The sequence below is a fragment of the Puntigrus tetrazona genome, unplaced genomic scaffold, assembly GCF_018831695.1.
Source record: "Puntigrus tetrazona isolate hp1 unplaced genomic scaffold, ASM1883169v1 S000000130, whole genome shotgun sequence".
Lineage (NCBI taxonomy): Eukaryota > Metazoa > Chordata > Actinopteri > Cypriniformes > Cyprinidae > Puntigrus > Puntigrus tetrazona.
Genome location: NW_025047807.1, coordinates 1032301 through 1059963, shown reverse-complemented (window position 1 = coordinate 1059963; position 27663 = coordinate 1032301). Strand labels below are relative to the sequence as shown.

General features: G+C 37.2%; 1 protein-coding gene across 1 annotated transcript in view; it reads left to right on the top strand.

Moving 5' to 3' along the window:
- Window positions 1–4261: 4261 nt before the first annotated feature.
- The window catches only part of myocd (myocardin), an 87706-nt gene continuing 64304 nt past the window's right edge, over window positions 4262–27663 (top strand). The window contains 2 exon segments of the mRNA XM_043230047.1: window positions 4262–4377; window positions 11846–12032. The gene's annotated coding sequence lies outside the window, so the exon portion shown is untranslated.

Here is a 27663-nt window from a genome sequence, read left to right as displayed (position 1 = left end):
CAAGTTCTTTTGCTTTTTAATTTTTTTTCTTATCAAGAAAATCTGTCAACATTTTGAATAATGTAACGATTTTGCACTTAAAGCTGAAAATGACATTTTAATTGATTGGTGAGTTCGTTTCTTCATCAGATTTGGAGAAATGTAGCATCACCTCAGTCGCTCCACAACGGATCACCTGCAGTAAATGGGTGCCGTCAGAAAGAGAGTCCAGACAGCTGATAAAAACATCACAATAATCCACAAGTAATCCACACCACTCCAGTCCATCAGTTATTGTCTTGCGAAGCCAAAAGTTGCATGTTTAACAAATCTATCAAGACTTTTTTATCTTCAAACCATTGTTTCCAGCCAAAATGTGAGTCCGTATTCAGAGAAAAAGTCCATCCCCTGCTGTTTCTCACATCAAAATGTTGATCTGTGTAGATTTCTCTCCTTGTTCACTGGAGGAAGTGTTGTATGGATTATATGGATTATGGATATGTATTTAGTTAAAAACTCTTTCCTACAAAGACTTTCTTGTGGATTAGTGTGATGTTTTTATCAGCTGTTGGGACTCTCGTTCTGACGGCACCCATTCACCACAGAGGAACCGTTTCAATTGATGTAATGCTACATTTATCCAAATCTGATGAAGAAAAAAACTCGAAATCTTCATCTTGAACGGCCTGAGGGTGAGCACATTTTCAGCAGATTTACATTTTTAGAGAAAATTATTCCTTGAATTATTACAAACTCTGTATAGTCCTTCTTTTATGAAACCAATATGTGTAATCAGTAATGCTGCTTTGCAATATTTAGCATTCAACCGTGCATTTCAGTCAGTTGAGAAAGTCCCATTTTATTACCACATGCTGTTCAGACACACATACTGATAGATTTACATGATTAAAGCAAATATTCAGTCAGCATATTCATGGTGGATTTAATGCACCAGAAAAGTTCCTATCCATGCTTCACACTTTTTATTTCCTACCATCTGGAGTTTTATATTCTGTCTGACCAAATCTAAACGTTATAGACGTATCGACAGACTTGTCATTGACCAAGTTCAAAACCTGGTTACTGGTTAGTTAGAAAGAACCTAACCTAATGAACTTGCACAGACTGATGTGTGTGATTGCTGTTTACTGATGGAGTGTGTGAGAGGATAGCAGGGTGCGAACAAGAGCGGCGTCTGAACACACTAATTCAGGCCTGAACCCCCCTAAAGCATGTCAAAACAAACGGTTTGGGATCTTAAAACCGCATGTTAATTTTACATGTAAGTATATATACATTTCAGCAGGGTTTTCAAATGTTTCTCTGAACACAACAATATATTTAACTTAGTACTAAATGAGCGCTCACAAAGAATAGTCATGTAATTGTCCAAACTGCAATTTAACTACAGCAAAAAAACAAGCAGAATTATTATTATTATTATTTGACGAAACATTAACATTAAACTAAAAAAAGACTTAATTATCCATTTTTGAATCTACATTTGTGTTTTGTACAAATTGTGAAATGGACTACCAAAAGTTCCTTCTGTTTTTATATATATATATATATATATATATATATATATATATATATATATATATATATATATATATATATATATTTTTTTTTTTTTTTTTTTTTTTTTTTTATTAATTTTTTTCTAACCTTCTGAAACACCATGAATTAATATCAAGACAATAGTTGCGTGAAATATTATAAAATGCTGCTGTTTTTCACGAGATATGTTTTAATGAAGGTTACGGCAATGCTAAGCAGAAAGATGCAGATATTTAATCTTGCAGTAAACATCAAAGTAGCATTTTACGTTATTAGACACCAAGCGTATAATTATTTCGAGTGTTGCTAATATAATCAGCACAAAGTCAGATGAGAATTTTTTTTGGGAGGGGTGGAATATTTTTATTATGCAAGATGAATAAATTGAATAGTTTAATAATAACGAGTGCTATTATTAACCTACTGAACAATTTGTAGCGAGTGTTTTACTGTCGTCTATGAAATTTGTTAACAGCAGTCCGTATATAGATATTAGGTTCATTTTATATCGCTTCGCATTTGCGATGTTTGTATTTTGATTTCTTCGGCCTCCTACTCAAACAGTGCTTTCCATCTCATGCATCAAAACACCTGACAAAAAGGAGGGTGTGGCTATGCTGCGATTACTTCAGCCAATCACAGCAGTGGCTGTGCGCGATAAAGAGTATGCAATATAATTTTTTTGCTCAACGTTTAAAATCCCTGGAAACACATAGACACTAATTATTACACAAATCTGAAAGTGCACCCCTTTAGAAAGATGTTTAGCTAGATATGTGTTAGTGTATCCGCGTGGTGTGTGAATGAAATCCGTAACTTCCCGATGTAGATTCCTTCGGAAACGTCACTCGTTGTGTCATTCACACATTCTGGCCGATGACTGAAGGAAGATCTCCGAAGGAACTCGATTCGAAGGAATGTGTTTTGGGTTTGTTGCAGCGTAATATGAAACATTCCCGCTTATTTTTGCCATTATGTTTCGTGTAGAGAGCGTGAAACTCTGCAGCAGGCTCTGTTGGTATTGGATGACATAGTACTCTTTTCGGTGTTCAGTCAAAACTGCACAAACCTGACATCATGGCTGGTTTGGAGTCCAAATATAGCACACGAACTGAAATCCTCTCTAAATTTAACCTGTGATGTCATTGTCATCATGTTTTACAGCTGGCCGCAGTCTGTCTTACTCAAGGAACGGTACAAAGGTTTCTGAACACATCTGATTTGTGTCATGGGAATGTGCAGCAAAACAAGTCAGAGCTGATGGGTGGCAAATGACTTTTCTTTTGCCATTTTTCTGCCGTAAGAGCTTTTTGTGGTCGCGTGCATATATCACTCACTAAACCTATTCAGAAAATTCGAATAGGGAAGCGGTCACAACCCCAACTTCCTGTCAGACAGACGGAGCTGAAATCATTAATGCTGGCTTGTGATTTTTCTAAAGCTTGTAATATCAAACAGTCTGTCAGATATTCTTAGTTTCACGGAGAGCATGACCTAGACGTACGTTTTAATTTCCTCTTTATTGCGTTGAACACATTCTTCTGCTAACAGTCTAGTAAAAATATGAAGGCAAAAACTACCTGGGTATCGCAAAACTGGTTCAGAGAAAACCTCTCGGCTTCATTGTTTTGTTACCTATAAAATGCATATATAAAATAAAAAAAATTGTATTCAGATATCTAAACATTCTTCAATCGAGATGTATTTATTTTAATAGCAAAATGACTGAAGATATTAAGTTTTGGTTTTATGTGTATATATATATATATATATATATATATATATATATATATATATATATATATATATATATATATATATGTGTGTGTGTGTGTGTGTGTGTGTGTGTGTATAAATAATATACACATATATTATTTATACAGAAACTTTTATTTTGGATGGGATTAATCACAATTAATAATTTGACAGCACTATTACCAGACAGACAGAATATTGTTCTGTGCGTTCTGTGCAAAAATTCTAAAAACAATTCATATTTTATATGTATTTTGACGCATACAATTATTTATTTGAAATCATTTGACAAATCTCTTCTCTAGTTTGCATACTAGTCTAATTGTCTCATAACTGCCAATCGCTTCGTTTCTCTTTTATATGTTGCATTGAATAAAAGCATTCGCTAAATGCATAAATGTAAATTAGCCCTAATGAGACAGCGTTGTAGGTAATTTTGTTCCAAAAATGTTCGAAATGTAATTTCCTTCGCCATCGTTTCCATCTCTGTTACACACCGAACATCATTTGATATTTGGTGCAAATGACGTTGTAGTGGAAATATTCGTATCCAATGCCAGAATTCTCCTGTGATGCAAGTTTGTTCACTGCTGGACATTCATAGCAGACCAAATAAACAAAAGTGACAGTATGTCCCCAGGGACGAAACGGCCCTTCAGTTAAAGAAACCAAAGGATTTTGAAATAAATGTATCCTGTAAATTGCACAGAAAGGTAAACAAGCAGAAAAGCAGCTATACATCACAAACTGACTTATGTGTGAGAGCTGATATTTGTCCTGAAACACGTCTCCCATAGGAGTCCGGACTGAATATTTCACATGGGAAGCTTTCAATCTCGGCTCAGGAGAACCAGTGACTCACGCCGACGCCGTCATCAGAAATCAACAGGAATATTTCCAAAATGAATGTTCGCCCCTACTAAAGGCAGCAGCGAAGCGCGAGCGAACGCTGATAAAATCTCCTGCACAGATTCCCTGATGGCAGTAAGGAGTAACTGGGAGGAGAGAAAGTGTCTGCGCTCGGCAGAACTGCAGGAGCTGCTGCCAGTGACACTGAGCCTCCAGTGAAGACACGCCGATCAGGTCAGGCCTGCACACATTTCTTATTCATCTACGCTATCAGGCCTGCCCGCGCTTTTATTAATAGACGTGGTTCCACAGAGGTGCTCAGTCAGCCATATATTCTGATGTGCACTTCTGTAAATGCTTTAGTGGACGAATCTGATAAAAACAGCTTGTTTAAAGGCTTTTGTGCTTTAAAGACGCGAGCTTTATCAGAGGAGCTGCGCTGACGGCTCAATGCTGTGCTCTTACAGTTTCGTGCACTGTGCCGATGAACCGATCTGAGCATTTAGATTCGGTGACGCATGGTGTTTAGATGTCTCTTGGCTCGCCGCTGGCTTTAGGGATTTTTGGAGTGTGATGTAAATGAATATATTAAAACTGAGATTACTCAAGGAATGCGCGGACGTCTTGGCCCGTCCGATGCCTTAAAGCCGTGAGCTCAGTAACAAGAAGATTGGTTGTTTATAGAAGTTGAAATGTTCAGAAGGAGCGTATCTTCAGGGCTGATCCCGGGAGCCAGGCATAATTAAAGCCAAATGCTGGAAGTTGACTTCAATGCGGCTGCGGATCTCGCTTTTATGTAGTTTGGCAAATTGCTCTCCTTTGTCAGCTGTAGTCGGTGTCACGTCCCTCCCTACGCGCTCGTGTGCGTTTCTGATGCTGGAGTTCCTCCTCCGTCAGGTACAATGTGTTTTTGATTGAATCTCTTTCATGTGTTTGCCGCTCGCCCCCAACTGCCTTTTAGAAACATGACATCATTGAGCAGCGCTTCTCAGCGTACCAACAAAAGACTTGTTCTCAATTGTTCTCATGCTATTGTTCTTCATCGTAGGAATTTGATTACCAATATACTTCTGAAGCATTCCAGTTCTGAAGATTAAATGAAGCGCATTTATTTCTATTTTGAGTCATGTGTTTATTAATTGCAGTGAGTTACATGAAAATATGATAAGCTCTCTCAGTAGAATAGTTTACTCGAAAATCAACATTTGCCATCCAAGATGCAGACGAGTTTGTTTCTTCATCAGATTTGGACAAACATAGCATTGCATCACTTGCTCACCAGCGGATGGGTGCCGTCAGAATGAGAGTCGAGCCGGCTGACGAAAACATCTCAACAATCCACACCACTCCAGTCCATCATCTTGTGAAGCCAAAAGCTGCTGTTTTTAACAAAAAATCAACACACATATTTATCTAGAGCTGTTTTGGCTGGTAAACGTGATTGAGCTGGGTAGATTTCTCTTCTGTTTCAGACTAAACAGACGTTATTATGGATTATGGAGTCATATTTTAGTTCAGAAAGTCTTAATGATGGTTTAGTTTCTTTTGGCTTAGACTCTCATTTTGACGGCACCCATTCACTGCAGAGGATCCATTGGTGAATGCTACATTTCTACAAATCAAACTTATCTACATCTTGGATGGCCTGAGGGTGAATAAACCTTCAGTACATTTTCAAATTTTCAACTATTGCTTTAAAAATAAAAGTACTAATAGTTTATTTTCTTAGTGATGCCTTACAGGAACCCAAAGAACCTTTCAGTGATCACTTCTTAAAGTAGTAAAGAACTTTTTTTCCACTGTATGAAGATCATGTATACTTCATGCAATCATCAATAAAGAAGATTTAATCTTAACTGTAAACCGACACGAAGACAGATTTAAACTCTGGAAAGATGTATATCTTTTTTTTTTACATTTACACTTTCCTTCCATTGTTCTTATATAATTCGTATAAAAGTGTTGCTACATACAAATAGTACATTTCTGGCACATGGATTTTATGGTTATTATATGGTTATTATAGACACTCATTTCATGCTATAAAATCCTGTTCTGTCATTACAGATGCTTTTCATTTAATTGACAGACTTTGTCTTTCAGACTTTCATTTAGTTCACATTTTTTGGCTTTACTTTTTGTGAAATTTTTGGTATTATGAGGTATTATGAGATATGGTGTCAATATTTCTCATATGTATTAGACTAAATAATCAAGGGGATTTCGTTACTGTACGGTTTTATTTAAAAGGTGCACCAGGTGAAACAGGATAACCTGTCAATCTCAATAATTGCCAGGTTGTGTGAGAGAACCCAACGAGAAGCACAGAACAAATAAAACTTTATCATAAATCAGCAGTCCTAAGCTGGAAGACGGAAATATGAAGGACGATTCCATATACAGAAGCCATCAATCATTTCTTACTGTTTGTTGGAATATATCAACAATAGCATGAGTGTCATGGCAATGCGCCAGATATACATTCTTATGACCTTCGTGCATTTTCCATGAAAATAAAAGAAAGAAACCGCTGTTATGTTACCATGTCGTATTTCTGTTAACAGATTTACTAACAGACACAGAAATGCGTATCGATCAGATCCAATTCAATCAGCTCATTGACCATTCTTAGTAACAGACCGGCCGTCTTAAAGAAGCCGCCTGGAGTGTTTAAATATCTGTCTGATCCAAACACAGTTGATGAGTCACGAAACAACAATGTGAGTAGAACGAGCTTTCCCTCCAAAGTAAGGACAAAAAACAAAATCCCTTCTCCTGCATGCATAACATCAGAGTCCATGACATCCATCCAAGAGAAACGGCAGAAATAGCCCTTCTATTCCTGGCCTTCGCCAGCGCATTGTTTATATCACTTTTTCTAAAAATAACCTACATTTTAAAATGATAAGCTTGTTCCATTTGCTTGATTTTTCTCTGCAGCTGTGATTCATATGAAGTATGTGATGACATAAACCCCATTATTTGTATAATTTCTGGCAATTCCTACTTGATGCTCCACACATCCATCCACTTTAGTCCAAATTAGAGTCTGATTGCTTCCCAAAGCATGCATCATTATACATCTTTAGGGAACTGCCGTAATCAATGGCAGACAGACTCGGATCTTAACTTCTGTTCTCAAGGAGCTGTTCTGAAATGCATTTATTTTATACATTATAACCTCGCTTTTGATTTCGGGGAATTTGTGTAATATCCAACTTTTTCAAAGATTAAAAATGCATCAAAATGAATATTTAGGAACTGTTTCACATCCATGAGATGCTGGAGGTGAAAATAGATTGCACTGAAAAATGTTTACCAGATGATTTTGAAAGATTAGGAGGATTTATATTTGTCGGTACCCTATAGCTACTGCATTTGGCTCTAAGTGATCAATCTTTGGTGTTAAACCTGTTTCACCAAGTCTACTACACCCTTTTTTCATCTAACTGATAGTTTAGAGTCAATGGTCTTTTAGTGTAATCGTACAAACATCCGACTTCACGTCTTTTCGCTGTCGAGTAAATTTAACAATAATTTTAGCAACATCTCCAGATGAACTCTAAATGCAAAAGCTCAAAAACTATGTTTAGTTCTTCACCGCGAGCTTTTTAATGCACAGGGTTTGTTATGAATTTGTTTCATTGCCGTTTGCTGTTTTAAAGTTGATTCATTGTCCGTAAATGTACAATGATGTCACGTTCATTTCAACATAATCTCTCCAAAAACACATTTGGCTTCAATCATCAAGAGATGGAGGATCACATGTATGACTTCCCTTTCTAAGCAGGGTTTCATAGTATTTCTGGCAATGAGGGTTAAGATAGATTCTGATCATTTCGATCCTCAGCAGGTGTTTGCTAATCACAAACACATTTTTGTTGGAGCATTTATTAATCTAGACTAATATTCATTAATGCACGTGTTGTTGTTCATGCTTCATGCTTTCTCATCATAATGTATTAAGTGTTGATCATTTGCAGCTGATATGGTCATGGCCAGCTCTGAGATGAAGATGTGATGTATTTTGGTATTTTTGTGTGAGGTAATCATGCTGATGGTCATTGTTTCCAACATAGGTCTTCTATTTTTTGTTCTATTACAGTTATGTATTACAAAACATTTATTATAAAAAAATATACATTTTAAGGTCTAATGTGAAATATGACTTTTATATTAATTTATTATTTATATGTGCTTTTCCTTCATTTTTTGGTTTCCAATTTAATGGTTTTATTCCATTATAGTACTATAAAAATTATAATCATCCATGAGAAACGTGCAGCATGTAAACTCCCAAGCTACAGGTCTTTACCTCAAGTTCATCCAGAATTTACCTCAGAAAAAAACCGCTGTGACAAATAAGAGACAAACTTGGGTCACCTCAGAAAAGAAGAATGCAGCACCTCGAAGAAGAATCCAGCGGAGGTCATTTACTTAAGTAAGTCTTTTTTTTTTTACTAGGCTAACCTACTTGTATTAGTTTTCATACAACATGTAGACATTTTACTAGTTGGGCTTTTTCCTGACTAAATGTCTAATCAAGTGAAACATTACGAAGTTTCATTCACTGCATCTAAATGTCTCGCGATGCCAGGATGTACACAGCAGTACGATAAAAAGTAATATGATTTATAATCCTACTAGCCTAATGTCAGTAAGAATGATTAGACAAAAAACTTTACTGTAATAGGAAATGACAGACATTTACGATGCATTACGATGATGATTCCATGCTCTAGATAAAACAATACGATGCAATATATATGTCTATGCCTACAAAATCATACTATACATAAATACATAAGCTACATACACTGATGATAACTTGCTCACAGACGTTTTTGTTTCATTTGTTTTTTAGTGATAGAAGTGCTGCGCCAACATCAGATGTTCTACCGATGATGGTTCGTTTTTTTTATCTATGGAAGCAGCAGACACTTCAATATCAGATATGGTTTATATGTATAACTTGTCGAGGAATGACTCAAAGGCTCATCTGTGTTTAGTTTAGTGCGTTCAATAATGCGTCTTTATGTCTTCGTTATGTAAGTTTTAATTATACTGTGTTGTAAATAAAATCATTTTAAAAAGCCATTCTTCAATGTCCTTGAATTCTTTCTTACCTGCCTCTATGTCACAGTCACTGATGGGCTGTTCATGGAGGGGCCCTTTGTCCCTCAGGTGAGAGTCATTGTGGGATAGTTTGTGCTGAATGAAAAAACAATTGCAGGTTGGTTAATAGTGTGTTAAGAATAGCTGAAATAAGCGCAAAAATCAAGTCATGTTTCAGTGTTAATAATCAAAAGCATCTAGAAAATAAACTTTTTTTTTTTTTCAAAAACAGTATTTTCCTGGTAAATAAATTCTGGCAGGTTTCCTTAAAAAAAAAAAAAAAATGTATGGTAATTTTGTTATTAGTGGTACATTGCATTAAATGTTTCTTTCACAGTTTCTTCAAGTTAAACCAAACTTTTATTTTGGCGAGCTGCTGTGAAGACCTTTAAGTCTCTGTTTGTGTAGTTTTTCTCAAATGAAATGGTAAAACGCTCCAAAATCTCTCGGATCGATTCTGAAGATTGCTAATATCTCCATCTACTAATATTTTGAGTAAGCAGAAGAAAAAACACTGAAAGCTTCATTTCAGTTAAAACATGCAAGATTCGTATTTAAATGTTATTTTTTGGCTTAATATTCACAGACATATCATGTTACATTCCGCGTTATACGGTAAATCCCCTTTTTTATGGCCAAACTCCATGATCCGGCCTGTGTTTTTAGCACCCTACTAACACAGCAAGGTCATCGGAAGCGAGTGTGGAGCCTGTGACCCGGCGGCCCGTGGGACGTGTTTTTCTCAGAATCGGTGAGCGCCGGGTCGACGCGTGTGACGCTCCGGAGCGTTTGTGTGTTTGTTTGTGTGTTGTGTGAGTCTCCAGTGGCCTTCGGATCCTCTGGGGTTCGTCTTTCTGAGTTTCTGCCCAAAAATTCCTGCGAGTTGAAGCAACAATGTTGTTTTGTCTCCAGTTCCCTTGATTCTGTGAGCGAGGACTGGAGTAGATGAATATTGTTGAAAAGTGAAACCGTTCTATGGAAATTCTATGCTGGAGTTATTTTGGGACATGGTTTTTTCTCACACGCTCTAATGGGTTACTTTGATAAAACAAGTTTGAATTGAGCAGCGAAGGCAAAAATCTTTATTGAGAGACGAACCAGAAATGACTTCAGATTTCTGAGCAAACCTGATATGAGACTAAATTGACAGTAATGAAGGAAAAATGAATCTTCTGCTAAATAAATAGATCACGAACATTTTCATGAACTAGAAATAAAATCATAAAAAATATGGAATATTTGTGTATGTGTATTTTTTACATTGGAAACAATCAAAATCAACAAAAGAGCATGTTATATAACAAGTCTCAATTAGCTTAACAGTACACATGTTTTTAAATTATATAATGCAATAAAATAAAAACAGAATTGAAAAAGAATAGAGCAAGCTTTAGAGAAATATACATATATATATATATATATATATATATATATATATATATATATATATATATAGTAGGCTAGCTTTTGTTACAGTAAATTATTTTAATTTTCAAATAATATTAATGACATAAAAAATGCATTATAATTATTATAATTAGTACAATACATGAATATGGTTGACATTTAATAGATTAAATTGATCTTTTTTTTCAGTGTGAACTATAAAGTTCAAATTCACTGTTTTATTGTTATTAACAATTGATTTTCTGTAAAATAACTAAATGTAAGTAAAATCAGCATTCAGATAAACAGATATAAAGGACTAAAATAACATGAATTAAAAAAATACATGACGTTACATAACGTTTTTTAATGTAGTATTACTAGTTCATGAACAAAATAGGAGAAAATAAATTATTGTAGCCTACTTTACCTTTTGAAGCTTTGGAGTACTATGTATCATTATTATTATTAGTAAAATATAAGAGAAATATTAGTGGTACTGAATCTGAATCTGTTTTTGACTGACACTTATATTATGCATATATTTTTGCACGAATCCATGTAAATATGGGGGGGGTTACATGAAACTTTTCTAGATGCGCCAACATATCAAACAGGCCTAAAGTGTGCAGGTCATTTTTCTGGAGATGTGACTTGAACGCTTCCGTCTGCCGCTCTGACGTTCGGCTTTATCTGTGCGTGAATGCAGACGCTCAGGGAATCAGGCAGCAGCAGATACTGTACGTAGCACGATGAGAGTTTGTCGTCAGCACGATCCAAACCGTGAGTTTCATGCTACGGTTTATTCATTTAGAGCCTTTGCTATTATCATTGGTAAATCAAGCCCGCATATTTCTGAAATCTCATTTTGAATGGTCCTTTTTGCTCGTGGGCTTTGGGCTGGAGATGTTGTTCTGTTTCCAACCGCACTAGCACACCACGATCAACATCGGCATCGGGGAAAACATCTGGTTCCACGAACGGCAGTGCATCGGCATGAATCGCTGTCGTGTGAGGTTCTGTCAGTGTGTTTTACAGTCATGCGCTCCGTATCAAAACTCATTATGTACAGCGCATTCCTCTGCTGTACGAATCAAGCATCGGTTTTTGTTGTGTTTGTAGAGTCATCTTTGGCAGAAACTTGGTCGGCTCGTACGTGCATAATGAGATACGAGTAATGTATGTGTTTGTTTGTCCACAGATGCGCGCGTCTGAAGCTCTCAGAGGACGATGAGGAGGAGGAAGATCAGGTGACAGCTCCTCGTGATGAGCACCATTTAAGAGCACTACATAGACAGCATGATGATCTGATCGTCATCTACTTCTGACCGATCTGAGATCTGGACCATGACGGTCACAAACGCTGCTGTCCATCATTAGTTTCTCAGGTATGACTTTATTACAGCTTTACTGTAATCCTGATTATAAACCAATATCACTTAAACTACCGGTCAAAAGTTTAGAATTATTCATATTTTATTTAACGCTTTTTTATATCGATTTAGTGATCAGCTATTGTTACTGATAAGTTATTATGTTGCTGCTTCATTTTTTTTTTACTGTCTTTACTGTCACTTTTGATCAATTTAAAGCATACTTAAGTTGCGTTAACTACTGTTTTTTTATATAGTTAATAATTACATTTCCATTTATATAATCAGCAGTAAATCTATTTTCAACATTGATAATAATCAGAAATGTTTCTTGAGCAGCAATTCAGCATTAGAAGGATTTCTGAAGGATCTCGTGAAACTGAACACTGGAGTAAAATTCAGCCGATTATCACAGATACAAACTACTTTGTACTAAATATCCAGATGAAAAAAGCTATTTTAAATTGTAATAATATTTTAGTATTTTTTACTGTATTTATGATCAAAAAAATGTTGCCTTGGTGAGCAAAAGAGTAAAAAAAAACATTGCAATTATTCTAAACTTTTGACCGGAAGAATGTCTGTCCAAAAATGCATAAGCACTAAGGTTGAAGTATTTTATGAATAATCAGGTGTCAAAGGGAACGTGTGCATGACACGAGTCATGTTCTTCTACTGCACGTAATGTTGTAGTTTCAGTAGATCTGACCTAAAGGTCTGGTTCAGAGCCGGTTTATGCTGGGGATTAAGAAGGATTGTGCTCATCTGAAATCATTTCACCTTGAAGAAAAATACCTGAGAGTATTTAACAATTCAGCGAGTAAAGCACGTCTCATTTCATCCACTCCTGATGATTGAGTCGGACCCACGGCAAAAAAACACTTTTTTACTTGCTATTTTCATTCCGTTTTCTATCGTAAAGATCGAAACATTCTTAATCGAGATACTTTTACTTGGGTAGCAAAATCGCATGAGTCTTGTTTTCCAAAAAAATGTATCCAACTTTTATTTTTTTGCTTATGTTATGCCATTTTTAGCCTCCTAATATTGTATGCGCATGCAAGGTGAAAAAAAGGCTTTTGTTTTCACAAAATATGTGTTAAAAATCACCTCATTTTCCAACCGTTCTCAAACGATTCATTTGAAGCCATTCTAAGATTCAGACTCTCCAAAGCCCTCCTTTTCCGTGAGCCTACTCTGCTCTGATTGGTCAGATGGCCCGGTCTGCGATTTGTCTACCGCATACAGCCAATTGCGATAGTTCTGTATTTTGAACGCTCAACGAAATATAGGTTGCACTTAATTCCACAGTGCGCTTATTAATTAATTAGCTCATTTATTTATTTTCAGCGTGGCTGAATTAATCCAGCGTTGCCACTTGGCTTTGGGGAACGTTTACCGCTTCTGTTAAACGACTGAAATGATGCCTAATTTGCATATTCACGATTCCTCGGATGCTAACCGAGATAAGGATGACGCAATCATTTTCAAGGAGGAAAAGGTTTAGATATGTCATTTCGCTTATCGAAGATGTGTTTTACGGAATGAAATGAGCTTATCCGAGGCCTTTTTTGAAATATCGTGGAAAGATTTGCATAGTAAAAGTGGGTTCGTTCCCTTCCCTCTGTCCGGATTTCCTTACCACACCTGCTTTAAATCATTGCCAGTAACTCTCTTATAAAATGAGATGCAAATCCACACGAAGAGCGTTAGCCGTGTCTCGCTGCTGTTACAGGATCTGTGCGTTGAATCGTTTGCTTAGGTGAGTAGATGAAACATCTGCTTACAGTCAAACGCTGCCCTCGAACACGCTGTAAATATTTTGATAAGAGAATGCATTATAAACAACATCAGTCTGTTTGCATATGATCGCCGGCGTACTTCACGATACAGAACGCTAGAGACGAGCCGCGCCAGAGCAGATGGAGCTCCTCACAACTCGATAAAGTCCTTTTACTGTAAGTGGCTCTTCTGATACGGGAATATTACGGTGATTCTGTGTTCTGCAGCGAGTCCGGAGGATGATGGGATAGCCCGAGCTGTATCCGTCATCCGCCTTGAACCCTTCAGGCTCAGAAAGGCTACAGATGTTCTCAATCGCTTCACTTTCCCGCATTCGTTTACTAATTGCATTTGCATAAACAAGTCGTGTTTTCCTGTTTATCACGCATATTTGTATAAGTGGCTCGCATAGTTTGTGTTGGGTGGTGTGAACATGTGCAGTCGATTCGGGCCGAAATCTAATACAGGAAATTATCGGGTAAATACCTTCATACTCGTCCAAGCGATTGTTTGAATGTCTTGCTTCACGGATTACGTTTCGTGGCATCTTTAGTGTAATAGTATAAATATTTGACTGGACTTTCTGTGTAAGGTAATAACCGTAGCGCAGCGTTTGGTGTTAATCTGCATAATGGCCAAGTTTCGCAAAACAATCTGCAAAAATGTAAAACTACTAAATCGCCGCCATGGCTGTCGCTGTGTGTCATTGGTCAGTCAAACGAATAGTCCCGCCCCCACTGCATTGTTTAGGTGAGTGATACCGTGAGAGCAATGTCTGATATAGTGCCACAGAATTAAGAGTGTTTAAACTTATTCAGGAAATAATAATAATAATAATCAGCTTATAAAAATTGACACACTAATGAATAATTACTAATAAATTATTTTAATGAATTTTAATGAATTATTTAATGAAATGCAATTAATTATTTTAGGTATTTTATTGAATTTATATCAATTTATTAATATTCACTTTAAGATTTTGAATTATTAATTTATTATTTTAAATATTTTGCTATTTATTGATACTATTTTTAATTAATACTTTTCATTTGTTCTGCAACAACGACACACTTTAATTTAATTTTTCATTATTGATTACAATTATTTTAATTATTTTTAATTGATATATTAATATAATAATTTACTTACATATTTTAACATGTTCAACTGAAGCACATTATTATTTACTAATCGCATTTAATGTCATTTAATTTCATTACTTTATCTATTGTTGTTTCATTTAAATGTTTGTAGTCATTTATTTTGGATTATAATATAAAGTACTGCCTATTTTTATTATAAAATAAAAAACTGTAACACCGAATGAGCTATGACAGGCTTTGAAGAATGAAGAAATCTTCAGGAAATATAGGCAAATTGAAACCAACAGCAGAAAATTCTAAACATGTGCTCAGATATCGTAGATCAGATGGTTTTCTCGTAGATCTACCAAATACATCACATAATGTCGGACCTTTATATGGAGACAAAGAGCTGGCGATCTCCCGCAGAACTGTGTCCATATTAGTCTGTTTATGTGTATCAGTGTGATCTGCGTCTAAGAACAATCGTTTTACATTTGAAGAGCTGGATGTATGATCTGATATTTCTAAGGTCAGATGTAGTCGAGAGGATTTAAATAGTTTGAAAGCTCGTTTAATTGCGGTGAGATTCTGTCCATCTCTGACCGCTGGATTAATATCTGTTGTGGCAACAGGTGACGGCTCACGCTTGAGCAGCTCGGATGAGATTTCCTGCTGTTCTTTTGTGCCACAGTCGTGGCTGAGTGCTTTACCAGCGACACGGCAGATAATTGAACAACTGTTCTGTTACAGCGCTTTCCGAGTATGTCAGACGTCAGTGCCGCTTCAGAGAGAACAACTCCAGGTGATCATCAAGGACACAAGCATTAGAGATTCACTTTTTGTATTTTACGGATCATTTGCTGCTGCTACTTGCAAATGTTGAACTGTTTTTGATCACACAGTGAAAGTCAATGGAGTTCAAAACATCCCAGGACTTGAATGAATTCATTTATGTTCCGCAGGAGTCCCATAGGTCCCATGGCCCCAGCATTAGCATCGGTACATGATGACAGGATGCGCGTTTCTGAATAATGCTAAATTTCTGCAACCGTAAAAATATGGCTAAATGAATGGTTTTGGAGTAAAGAAATCGTTGACTGAAACAGCAATGTCTAAATAGTGTTTATCTAGTGACAAGGTTATATATGCAGTGATAAACTACAAGTGAACACGTAAACTGGGTTAATAATATTGTTTTTGGGTTTTTTTTCCTTTCATTTTTAATGAATCTTCACTTTCTACACTAAATGTTTCTACTGTGCATTTTATCCAACAAGCACATTAACCTTTGTTACGTTCGATACTAAACAGTCTCAGTTTTAAAATTTTGTCAGTTTCACCATTAAATTCAGACAATAAATCTTTTAGCCACACTTTAATGTGTGGTGGCAGATGGCTGTAGTGTAGCGATCATATCTTACTCTTTACTAATAGTTACAGCAGCAAAAAAACACGACTAACCATCAGGAAACAGAACAACTGACTGAAATCACTGTTTTAATACAGCAGCTTCAGACCACAGGTCAATGTAATGACCATAAACTCCATAGTCAGCTAGGAAAAAGTCTAAAATAACTGTTTTCTATATATTTTTTTTTTATTTGAGACCATCTACAGTTACTACTGGTGTCCCCCAGGGTTCTGTTTTGAGCCCACTCTTATTTAGCATCTATTTACTTCTCAGGAAATATGGTATCCATTTTCACTGCCATGATGACAACACCCAGTTCTACCTGTCTTCTAAACCCTCTAGTTCCTATCCTCCACCTTCCTTGACTTGATGTTTAGCTGAAATTAATGACTGCCATTTAGCCAACCTTCTAAAACTCAACAGTGATAAAACTGAGGTCCTACAAAACGTATTCGAACACAGTAGTTATCTCACATATTGACTATTGCTCTCCTTAATGGTCTTCCTTCTAAACTTCTTTATGAACTCCAGTTGGTTCAGAACTCAGCAGCTCGTGTTCTTTTTAGGACGTCATCAATCGAGGACATTTCTCCAGTTCTCCAACATTTACACTGGCTCCCAGTGAAAAATCGCATTGATATAAGGGTGCACTTCACACCCTTGCTTCACTGTATCCTACTGACTTTCTCCACATCTATACTCCTTCTCACACTCTCAGATCTTCACAAGATCGCTCTTGTTTCACCACAAATACGTTTAAGCACAATGGAAGCAAGAACTTTTTGGTTTTTTGGCCCTTCATCTGTGGAACTCTCTTCCTCCCAATATATGGCACAGCTATCATATTGCAGAACTATTTATTTATTGTTACTTTTTTACTAGTTTTCTTGCTGTAGGGTAACCTTAGATGTTCAGAAAGGCACCATTTCATACATATATATATATATATATATATACATACATACATACATGTTTCAGCTTTCAGTCTAGTTTTTAAATTGTTTTAATATAGATTTTCTATGATCAAGGTTTCATCTCAGTGTAGAGTTTGAGGAAAGTAAATATGACAAACATGCAGCCAAATGAGAAAAATTAATCAAAACAAGCAATCAGGTCTATTCAAATTTGCATTTTGTCCAGATCAATCGATTTCGTTGTGTTTTCTGGCTGATCCTGGAAACGGCTGCTGCAATCAAAGCCTTTTGGAGAAGAAAATAATTCAGTACAGCACTCTGTGGTCATTTCCCACTAAACGCTTTGGTAGCTCTTATCACATGGGAACCAGCACTTATCTGATGATATCACAGAAAACTTTCCAAATGATCTCAAACGTCAGTAGGTCTTAAAGTCACTGCATTTTTGGGATGCTTTCCGCGGACTTTCAAAAAATCACTATATTACAGCTCAAATCAGACTCTCTTTCATAAAGCTATTAAGCCAGAGCTTGATAAAACAAAATCTACGATGACAGCTTGTTATCTTTGTCATTTAATGCAATAAAACGCTTGTGGAATCGATCGGACAGGCCTAGCGCTGAATACATAAACATGAAAGCTAATCGTGTTGAATTCTGATTATGCTGATTATCTCAGACAATGATGGCCTGAGCGCTGGCAGAGACCCGCTTCATTTCCTACCGGTTATTCGGAGTCTCATTTTCTAAGTCAAAACAAGCAGTCGTATTGCATAATGGAGCCTGGCATGTGAATCCTATGGAGTCTCTGTGAACGGGGGCGCTCCTGCTCGAGCCGCTGTTGCTGTTGGCATGTGCCTGCACTGACAGCTCTGATGTGAACCTGATGACAGAAATCATGTGAACGCTCTTATCGTGACGCTTATCGTAAATATTACAGCAATCACAGCAGCTATTAGGCTACTTGGATACAAAACTGTGTTGTTTACATGCCTATGGCTGTAACGATAGCTGATTAATGGTAATAGCATCACATCCACTAAAAAAAAAACATTGGGGAGGGAAAAGTCTCGTTTGAGAAATATGCAAGCACCGCTCACATAAAAAAACAGCACTAAACAAATGTGTAGGTGGCACAATAACACAAGATTGATTATGGACTCGCATTTTAGTTAAAAATGTAGATTTTTGAGAATACACACCTGCAGCTTCTGGCTTCACAAGCTGTTAACTGATGGACTGGAGTGGTTTTTGTGCATTATTGTGATGTTTTCATCAGCTGTCTGGACTCTCGTTCTGACGGCACCCATTCACCGCAGAGCATCCATTGGGGATTTTATTTTATTTTAGTGTTGTGTGGTTTCTTGCGGCCTCTGAGCTGAAAGAGCAGTTTTATTATTTTGGCACGTTGGCGTCAGGAGACTCATAACAGTGACCCAACACCAGTTAGAAATCCTCTGCTTTCTCCATCTCTGTTTTTGTTTGCATTTCTCACATTCCTCTCTTTCTTAATTGTTAACATGAGACTGGATAGAAACCCGACGTATCCTCCTCTCTCAGCTTGTACAGCGGCCCCGAAGGGTTAAAGCTCTGGCGTCACTGAGCGTCAGAGAGATCTCAGAAGTAGGTGAAGCGAACATAACTTACAGCCTTTTCCATCAGACTCAGGTTGTGTATTTCTATAGGACGTCTGTGTATGTCACAAATAAAATGTAGAAGCACGAGGCGAAAGAAGTTTTGCTTATAAAAAGCTGCCTGTTTCCACTGATCATAAAGAGCTTGACAGTCATCTAAACACATATACACAGCGTACAATATTTAGCTTTGTTGTCCAGAGAAGAAAACCATTCGTCGGGAGTGGTTTATAGTAAGAGAACACAGGATAAACAGGTGGAACATTCCAACGCGTTGATCTGGAGACGCAGAGAGTTCGTCAGGTAGACGAGATTCAGCCCGAGATGATTTGTGCTCCACGGGCTTCTGGATGCAGACGGAGCGTTTGCTTGAAGATTCGTAGATGTTCAGCAGTGATGGAGAATACGTAGCCGTGTGATGAAAGGTCAGGGAGAAGGATCTGCTGTAAAGTGTCACGTATGAAACAGACGCTATGGTGGAACGGCATCAGAAACGAGCTGCAGGTGTTGACGAGAAAGGGCTTGAGGAAAGTACGGCCGTTTAAGTGGATGCAAACACCACGGCTGGGTCTGAGACGCTTGAGAAATGGCTGACAGAAGGACACAGACACACACGTGTAAATCCCCACCATTAACAATCATTACTTGCAGTAGAGATGAAATCGGCTAGAAGAGTGTGAGTGTGTCGTAGCATGGTGTGCACTAATACTGCTTCACACATGGACATGACAGACACTTCACAAAAATCTCAAGCTTCAGTAAGATCATCTGGCTTCTACATGATCTTTGAAACTCTGACTGGCTGCTGGAAAACACTAGACTTTTTGCCTATTTACTTAGCTTTTTATTCACATTTTTTTAATAGTTTATACATTTTGCTAGTCATTTTTTTGTGTACTATTTGTTCTTTTTCGCTGTTTGTTTATTCCTTATTTACTTTTGTTAGTCCTTTTTAGTGCTGCCAAATTTAATGCATCATAATCTGATATCATTATCTAGTAGCATCTAAAGTTTCGACGATCTAAAAAAAGCTGAATTGTATTTTTTTTTTTTTAATTGTATCATTGAATATCGTATTCATGAAAATGTATTTAATTTTTTTATCTCAACTGTATTTTATGATATATAGTATAAAATATTAATTAATTAATTAATTAATATATTAATAACTAAAATAAAATGTTTTATCTTATTTTATTTCTTTTTTGTTTTCACAACTTGTTTTATGAATTCGATTTTTCTTTTCTGATGTAATTAATATTTTCATGTAACACTTTTTGCTAACGTAACTTTTTGTTCATGTCTATTCAAAGCTTTACTTGTCTACCACAATAGCGCAACGTCTTTGAATTATCTTTACTTGGGGACTCAGCAAACATTAATATGCAATTAATTAAGATGATCTGATTACTGCCATCATCCACCGCATCAAATAAAAAAAAACCTATTAAAGTATTACATCTCAGGTTGCCAGAAAAGAACACAATGCGAGGATAACTAATCTTCAGACATTATATTCCTTGATCATTCTCAGCAATAAGCTTTGTTTATGGTCAGCTAGACATGTAATTATTTTTCATCCAGATGTATCTATAGGAGCTCTCTGAACGCAGTCGTTCTGGGTTTATTTTCAGACTCCGGCCACGGCATTGTTAGTGTATTTGTTTTATCATATCTTTTGTGGTTGTGCAAAACCATTTTTCATGCTGATCTTCCATAAAAGCATAAATAAGTGACTCGGCGTAGCATGCTTTAAAAGCTCGCTCGCCCATTAAAAGGAAGATCTGGCATCAAATCTGTCAATTTCCACGTGTTATCTGCTCTCTCTCGTATCTGGGCAGACCTGCCCACCCAAGACGGCTCGCGACGCTCGTCTCGCCAGAATATCTCCGTCAGCTCAGAGTAAATATACTCCCTTTCTCGAGAAGCATGGAAACTTATTCTTACGGCCGATGACTAAACCATTCGCTAAAACACAATGAGGAGAAACACGATGCTGGAAAAGGACAAATAACGGCCGTTACGTCTCATTTCCCGTATCACAAAATGACGTCTCTGAAACACCGCAGATGCCACGTTTGCTTATTTCAATGTTTTCGTATGATTCTGGTGTGTTTATCTGAATGGACGAGGCTTTGGTCAGTCGCGTGGTTCACTGTTTTCGTCTTATAATTCTCTGACGGACATCTGAAGCTTCCCCGCTGATCGTGTTTTGACGTTTGAGGTTTGACCTTTCGCCTTCAAGGCCGGTGAAGTCCGTGACCTTGCTGTTCTGACACATATATATAGCATCCAAATCCCAGCAGGGCTGTTCTGCTTATACAAACTGATCGAAATAGATATTTACACGTTCTTGATATTTTTTTTTCACGCTATTAAATTCGTACAGACAGTTTGAAAATGTTCCCATGACTAGGTCGTTCCAGAAGCCGGGCGTTTCTGCTCGAGCCTTTATTTAAACCCTAAACTCATGGGAAAGCTATTTCTGAACTCACTCAGCAAACACTGCCAGCTGTTTATTAACAGGTGCAGAGGCAAAATTAACTAATAATAGCCGCTTCATGTAAACACGGCAATCAGAATAGATATCTGGCTCGGGATCTATACATTAATATGAGTTTGGATAGGTTTTTGGGAGGTATTCTGAACCATGACTATTAATGAATGTCACTGAAAACGGTTCCCTGGCTGTGTTTCCACGTCTGTTTTTATCTGTCGTACCGAGAGGTTATTAGATGGGTCTATGACATATAAGAGCGTTCATGATAAAGAAATGGAAATAAGGAAATAACTTCATACCATGAATTTTTAAGTTTGATTATATCTCACAATTCAGACTGCGGTTTGGAGGAGAAATTTGATATGCATAATATGCATAATACGCAATTCCTACTTGTTTTCCTTGCAATTTTAAGATTATATCACTCAATTCTGTTTATATCTCGCAGTTCTGTTTCTCAGAATTGTGATCAAATCTGAATTGTGAGATGAAAAGTTGCAAGTTGCAAACCTTTATTTTATTTTATTTTATTATTTTTTTTTTTAAATGTATTTTATTTTATTTTATTTTATTTTATTTTATTTTATTTTATTTTATTTTATTTCTCATATATCATGAATGATTATTTCATTAAATTTCAAGGGAATATGTTACAACCTGTACTGAAGTAATTACCCATTTTATTTATTTTGGGGTTTTTTTTATAACAATTTGTATGGTTACATTAGTTGCTTATGAGTAATAGTCATTTATTAGTGCTAATTAAGCACATAATAATGCCTTATTCTACATCCCTAATCCTACCAAATACCTAAATGTAACAACTACCTTACTAACTGTGAATAACCAGCATATTATTTTGAGGGGAAAGACATAGTTAATAGTCGATTGTGACAGAATAGAGAAAAAAGGCTACTGGTCATTTATCTATTAATTCAATGGACATTTCAGCTAACCCTTAAACATAATGCAATGAAGTGCAAAATTCAAAATACAAAACTACAGAAAAACGTTTGCTATTAAGTACACTGTGCCCCAATTTATGCCTTGACTAGTAGCCAAAAATATTTAAAAATACCAGTTTGCATTTTATTTGAGGTGATGAAATGGTTTCTCTCTGGTTGTAGTTTGAGTGTGTGTGAACCCGAACACGTTACCATCACAGCATCAGAAGGATGTTGTGTTTCTGCGTCTCTGTATGCACTAGCTGCGCGTAAATATTTCTGCGCGGAATTACATGCCTGCGCTCTTCAGCTGCGTTTTTGTGGCAATGTCTTCAAAACAGTTTTGAGAAGCTACTTGTTGCGTTTGACGTTCAGGTCTGTGAATTGTTTGTGTATAATAGATGTATACACAGCTGTCAGCTTCAGAAACACCGCCGTCCATTTAATCGCATCCAGCCTTTTCTCGTAAAAAACCCTCTCGTACGGCCGAGCAGAGAGAGCAGAACTCGGCGGACTGGAGCGGGACGGGCGTCTGGGAGCCCAGCGACCCATCTGACTCTCCTGCCGCTCTCTGTTTTTCCCACACACACACACACACACACACATTGACAGGACATGAGCTTCATCTCATCTGCTGGGCTTTCACAGGAGCTCCTCTGCTTTCACATTAATTCCTGTCCTAACTTGTGATTTATAGCTGAGAGAAAGGCAGCAGACTTGCTTATGATGTTCAAGCCGTCAATGGCGGGATTGCGAGAGTCTGAAAGGTTATCAAAACATCACACCACTTTTCTTTCCCAATAAACCCCAAAAAGCCACGTCCGAAGAGCTGAAGAATTTCATGCGTTCTATGAAAATTAAACTGCAACGATCATAAATGATCCCAGTGCTGAATTTCTGGCAGATTTTAGTCCATTTCTCAAAGTTTTGACATTTCTTCCCAGAAATGCAAGACGTCAGAATGCGATAAGTTGTGATTTTTATTTTTTATTCTGTCCCATAAACAGGCATCTATTTTTGAACTTCTTTAAAAATATCCTAAATGTTATATTTTTACGAACCCATACGGCCGCTTGTGAACTAATCTTGCTTGGCTTTTTCTCGATTTCATGTCATCACTGAACTTTACATGCCAAAAAAAACTAAAACTAAATGCTCATCATAGACATGTCAGTATATGCATGCCTTGGATGACTATAGCTGTCAGTACTGTAATACAAAGCTATGATACCGGAGTCTGAAAGACATTACAGCACTTCTCTTTCTCAATAAACAGCCACATGTGAAAAGCTTCACAGCTGAGCTTCATTGGTCTTCTTCTATGAACATGAAACTGCAGACATAATTGCTCGCAGTGCCATACTATGGTCAGATTTGAGTTCATCAGCATGCAAACTGAAGCATATACGACATACACGCATATGATAATCACATTTGCATTTGCTGGGAATGTGGATGTGTGAAATTAGACTAAAGCTCTAGGTCAGGAAACCTGATGACTGACGTTCTCTCGGGCCGATTTGTGTACTGGGACAACCAAAGCTGGTATCTCTGCTTTGCTCTTTATTGGACTCCCACAGGATGAGCAGAGAACCTCGAACCGGCTCTTTTCCCAGCTGCCACTCCAAAGACCCTCCGTCCTGCTCGCTGCTCCTTTGACGTCTTATGAAGGGGTTTCCCCCCGTTCTCGACTCGTCCCGAGGGTCATTCGTTTGGCCGTCTTCCATCATCGCTACATTTAGATCAGCTAAAATAAGAGCAGTTGCATTGCGCGAAAGGCCACAACAAGGCGAGCTCACGTTTAGCAGACTGATTTAAACCCCAAACATCAGCTGAGATTTGTGTTCGGTTCACTCCCGCAGAGACTCAGCGGGATTCCCATCGACTCACAGAATCAGATAAGAGTCTCAAAGGAACATGCTGAAGGAGTAGTGCAAAAAAAAACAATCTTATTTAATCACTTTCATGTCATTTCAACCCCATTTTGTATTTTTTTTTCTCCCATGGAACACAAAGGGAGATTTTTAGAGTCCAGGCTTATTCACAAAACAGGTCTCTTAAGACATCATTAGTCAGTTCATATTTACCTATAGAGCTTTCTGCATTCCTAACGCTCCCTAAAATCATCTTCACAAACTTGTGTGACTCGATTTAAAGGGATAATTCAACCAAAAATCAAAAATGGACCCTTGATTTACTCAACCAGCATATGTGTTTATGACTTTCTTCTGTAAAATTAATACAGTAAGATTTATATAAAAAATATGTACCACTTTACTAACCAAAATCTTTCTCTAACTGACGAATAGGCTTTCATGAGAGAGTGCCAATACAGCAGATGATATAGAAAAATAGTATATATCATAGTCTAAACATATTATTAATGACTGCCTGTGTTGGAGATTGAACGATTAATGAATGATTAAGTCATGATGAAATTTCCCATGTTCGATATTACCATTTAATATTTTAATCATCGCTAAAAACGTTTTCTAGTATAACCTTGAAAAGTAAAAATAATGTCTTAAGCAGTCTTTCGTGCACACTGCAAAGAAAAACTAAAACTGTTGTGTGAAAAGCTCAGAGGTTTTAAAAGAGTGCAGGGGAATATATTATATAAATGAGTTAATTATATGAATATACCAAGGTTCTAATTGGTTTCAGAAAAGATTTTAAATACAGACATCATTGGTATTTTTATTGTTTTAGTGTTTATGCAAAACAAAATCATTTAATTTCTAATTTGTTACATATCTAATTTGTGTTTATCGTCAGAAAAAAACAATATGAACATGAGTAAATGACGACGGCATTTTAATTTTAGAAAGAAATACTTCTTTAAGTCATGTGGATTGTTTCAATAGTATGACTGAATCAGAGTAAACTTAGAAAATGAATATTTATTAGATTGTATAGTCTCTCTCACTGAACTGAACTGAGTCTCCGTGGCTCTCAGTTGTTTGGCTGCGACTGACTACGGTCTGGAGGCCTTCAGAAGCCTCCTGAGATCATGTCATGTTGACGACACGAATCTCCAGCGGTGGGTAATCAAGTCATAATGACAAACCAAAGCCTGACTCCCAAAACCTGCCTTCAGATTCCTCCACATTCAGCGGGTATCCGTCTGGACGAATGTTTGAGACACAGAACACAGCGCTTTCTGTCCCGAATGTTCCCGCTCAGGATCCGGGCAGGAAACCTCCTCTGCATTTCTTGGCGGTCCGTCCATTGACCCCTCATCGCAGCGGACGTGGCCAGGCTTTGTCTTCAGGGACTGAGAGAGACTGTGTTTTCACTCCATACGAGTGAAAGTCTAATGAGGGCCGATTACCAGCGTGAGGGACGACGGCCAGCCGTCTTCTGTCTCAGATGGCCCTACTGAGCTCTCATGATCATGAGCTAAGGAACTTAGATGGAGGATTCAGTATCAGATAATTCATGCAACATTAACAATACCATTGTGGATTTAGTTTAAAATGTACAATCTTATGGATCTTATGATTTTATGGAATGTCTGGGTTTTTTCTTTGTTCCGGAACACAGTGAAAATCCACTGTATTGCCTGATGATGTGTCTGATGTGCAGAGACCAAATTCTCTTTTTACGACAACAATTTAGTTGTCTACTGCCAAAGTGCAGCGATGCATGAAGCACAGATCACACTGAATTCAAACCAAGCAGTTTTCTTATAGTCAACACAGTGAATCTGCGTGTAATCAGTGCTAAATTTTCATGTGAAATCTTCTGCCGTTTTATGAAATTCCATACATTTACACTGTGAAAAAGTATTTATTTCAGTAAAAATATAAAAAGATTCTTAAAAAAGACACAAGTAGCACAGGCATATTTGTAACAATAGCCAATAATACGTTGTATGGGTGAAAATTATAGATTTTTCTTTTATGCCAGAAATCATCAGGATTTTAAGTAAAGATTATGTTCCATGAATATATTTTGTACGATTCCTATTGCACATATATCAAGACTTTGGTTTTTGATTAATAATATGCATGGCTAAGAACTTAATTTGGACAACTTTAAAGGTTTTTTTTCAGCATTGTGATGTTTTTTGGACATGGAAAGCTCATTTATTCAGCTTTCAGGCTTAAGTTGAAAAAAAATTACTCTAGTTTTGTGGTCCAGGGTCACATACACTATATTGGCAAAAGTGTTCACTCCCCATCCAAATAATTGGAATACGGTGTTTCAATCACTTCCATGGCCACAGGTGTATAAAATCAAGCACCTAGGCATGCAGACTGTTTTTACAAACATTTGTGAAAGAATGGGTTGCTCTCAAGAGCTCAGTGAATTCCAGCGTGGAACTGTAATAGGATGCCACCTGTGCAACAAATCCAGTTGTGAAATTAAATATTCCACAGTCAACTGTTAGCTGTATTATTAGAACGTGGAAGCATTTGGGAATGACAGCAAAGTGGTAGGCCACGTAAACTGACAGAGCAGGGTCAGTGGATGCAGACCTCCAAACTTCATGTGGCCTTCAGATTATCTCAAGAACAGTGCACAGAGAGCTTCATGTAACGGGTTTTCATGGCCGAGCAGCTGCATCCAAGCCATACATCACCAAGTGCAATGCAAAGCGTTGGATACAGTGGTGTAAAGCACAGCACCACTGGACTCTAGAGCAGTGGAGAAGCGTTCTCTAGAGTGACCAATCACGCTTCTCCATCTGGCAATGTGATGGCTGAGTCTGTGTTTGGCATTTGCCAGGAGAATAGTACCTGTCTGACTGCACTGTGTCAAATGCAAAGTTTGGTGGAGGGGGGATTATGGTGTGGGGTTGTTTTTTAGAAGTCGAGCTTGGCCCCTTAGTTCCAGTGAAAGACATTTTGGGCAATTTCATTTTCCCAACTTTGTGGGAACAGTTGGGAGCTGGCCCCTTCCTCTTCCAATGTGACTGTGCACCAGTGCACAAAGCAAGGTCCACAAAGACATGGATGACAGAGTCTGGTGTGGATGAACTTGACTGGCCTGACCTCATAGAACACCTTTAGGATGAATTAGAGCAGAGACAGAGCCAAGCCTTCTCATCCAATATCAGTGTGTGACCTCACAAATGTGCTTCTTGAAGAATGGTCAAAAATTCCCATAAGCACACTCCTAAACCTTGTGGACAGCTTTCTCAGAAGAGTTGAAGCTATTATAGCTGCAAAGGGTGGACCGACGTAATATTGAACCCTATGGATTAGGAATGAGATATCACTTAAGTTCATAATACTTTTGGAAATAAAGTGTATCTGCTAATGGCAAATAAATGAATGAATAAGTCTACTTTCCTTACCTTATTGGCAGATATCTGCTCTTGTCCTGAGTTTCATTCTTTCAGAAAAAGATGTAAAATGGCGTTCATTTT